Genomic DNA, 2,918 nt, shown 5'->3' on the forward strand with positions numbered 1-2,918 from the left:
TGTGTATATGTATATATATATCTATATATATATTTATAAACATCAGAAAATGTGTGATAAACAAGCTTTCATTTATGTTTCACTTGAAAACTCTTAAATATAACCTGCTTGGTTGTATTTTCTTACATTATGTTTTAATATCTGAAGTCAGCAATTTTTTTTTGAAAGTAGTTTCTAGGAAAAAATATTCTTTTGAGAATATCGTGGAGAAAAAATTAAGGAAGCTTAAAAACAGTTTCTGATAGAAATGTTCGTTAGAATTATGGGCATTTTGTCTTTAATTTTGCAGTAGTAAAATGATCAATTGGGATCTTAAAATCGATATGATTTTCAGGTTCTGTTTTATTCGTGTACAATTTGGGAATGCGAATGTAAATTTACAGAGTATACCCCCTACGCCTCATTAACATCAGTTATCCTATATCGTATAAATAGATCAATATTTATATAAAAATATTGATATATCAATATTTGAATTACATCCTGACAGAATCGAATGGAACGAAGTAAAAAAAGAAATTGGAAAGAAAGAATCGGTTATTCGTAATTGAGAGAATACTTTGCAAAATGTGTTTGGGTTCTATAATAGATTTAACACAAACAGCGAAGGAAATATTTAATTCCAGCTGTTTTAGGATACAAGGAATGGTAAACTGACAACTTCCAGCATCCATGGAGATTATTAGATCAACATTTCTTTCGTGGTCTTCGATCCGGGTGGTATCTATTACATTATAGGGATATAAGAACAACCGGTTTCAATCCACTAACGGCAGTATTTACTGAAACAACAGGCAGAGACCTAAGTGTCATGACCTGGGTGGGTCATGACACTTAGCTTCCTTAGAGGGTCAGGAAATAATTGACCAAAATGCTCCCTTGTCGGGAGTTCTTCCTCTGAATGTTTTTCCTGCTTTCTGTTCGCCCCGTAGCGAGTTTACAAGTATTTGTCTTACCTTAGCGAAACTTAATTCGTTCAGAAGCAAAATTATGAAGTTTGTGAAGAAAGATGAACTTAGATTTAAAGAAATGAATGATGGCAATGTCTTTGCGTGCGAAGATCATATAGAAGAGTGGCACACCCTCAACTATCTATGTGAACCAATGTTTGAAGATTCAAGGCCTTCCTTCCTGCCTGCAATTAGTAGTTTTAAAGCAATTTTACAAGGGCCCCAATAATTACAGGTATAAACCTGAACTTTTAATCTGGATAGTGTAACTGCAGATTTCTCAATAGTTCAGCATAGGTGTTCTCTTCTTCACTTTATGTTAACATCTGCTGAGAAGCTAATTTCCACATTTGTGCACAATTTTTCTTCTCTATCCTAAATTATTATATTAGGTCTGTTGTGCTTACATTTTATTCAGGTCTTCACATTCCACCAGCATTCCTTTTTATTATGAGTGGCTATGGCTTCTACCATATTGTGGTTTTTTATTTCTTTGTTCTCGGGATTATCCTTCTGACAGATTTCATTATAGAGTGTCCTAGCTACAACATCATGTCTCATCGGTAGATCATACCGTAATGACATTTTCGAACAACTGCTTATGATGCAGGTGATATCTTCAGTGTGATCTCCAAAAAATCTGCTTCGGTTGTCACATTTTACGGCTTTTCCTGCATCTCTATCCCTTTTGTGCATCAGGTATTTGGTTGATATTTCCTGATCCTGGATGCAAACGCCAACCCCTCAAAGTGGAAGGTAGTAATCCGGCTATTGGTCCAGGATAAGCTGCTTTGATGATCGATACTATTATAATCACGGAGCCATCTACTAACATATCCATGCATAGTCTTCTGCTCATGTAGGCTCATCCTTTCATCTGATAATACGTTGCAGTAAAGTCGTGCAACTTCTTTGGACATGTGTTCTAGGTTATCAGACAAAGGGTGTTGCTCAAGGAGCTGCCTTCAAAGTCTTATGATGATATCAGCCTCATGTATGCAAACTTGGTCAAGGGATGCACTTCGACACTTGGTGTCAAAAGATGTTGCTGAAGGGAAATGATACGACATTGAAAGGCATTTTGGATCGATGTTAAGCCTCTGCCGCCTTGTTTACGTTTTAGGTATAGACTGTCTACGTCACTGTTTATGTGGAAATTATGTGCGCTTGTTGGTAATTACTGGTTTTCACATCCATAGCTCGGATCTCATCAAGCGTCCAATCAAGCAGCCCAAATGTTGGTAAGAGTATTGGGACTGCAAACACATTGTGGGCCAATGTTTTATTGAATGTAGAGAGTTCTGAGGTCCAAATTTTCTTTATTCGGCTGTAATATTCTTTAGTGACCCGTGTTTTGTTACAGGTGCCATTGTAAGATATATTTTCATCCACCCGTAGATACCTGTAACATTCCTCGTCAGATACAGGGGAAACAGTCAAACCATTGATAGAGATATCACTAGTCTGGTTTATAATCTTCCCCTTTTTCACAATCGTATAACAACATTTATTCTGGCCAAATTCCAACCCTGCATCCTTTGAGAATGTTGTAACTAGGTCAAGGCTCTTTTTCATCTCATGCATATTCTTTGCATAAAGTTTTAAGTCACGTATATATGTATGTATGTATGTATGTATGTATGTATGTATGTATGTACGTTCAGTGTTTGTAAATGTGTGAGCTTATATTCATGTATAGGCCATGAGGCAATGCATTCGTGCGTTTATTACAATGTGTTGTATATTATGCACATGCACGCTTATATCGTATTCTATGGCTATATGTACTTACGCACGCGTATATATCTGTGCATGTATGTGCCTCCGTGTTCCTGCATGTTTGTGCCTATGTGTGTGTATGAGAGACAAAGAGGAAGGGAAGAAAGAGCGAGAGAGAGAAAGAGGGAAATAGTAAGAGGCAGAGAGAGAAAGTGTGTGTGTGTGTGTGTGTGTGTGAGAGAGAGAGAG

This window comes from Octopus bimaculoides, chromosome 24 (genome assembly GCF_001194135.2).
Source record: "Octopus bimaculoides isolate UCB-OBI-ISO-001 chromosome 24, ASM119413v2, whole genome shotgun sequence".
Lineage (NCBI taxonomy): Eukaryota > Metazoa > Mollusca > Cephalopoda > Octopoda > Octopodidae > Octopus > Octopus bimaculoides.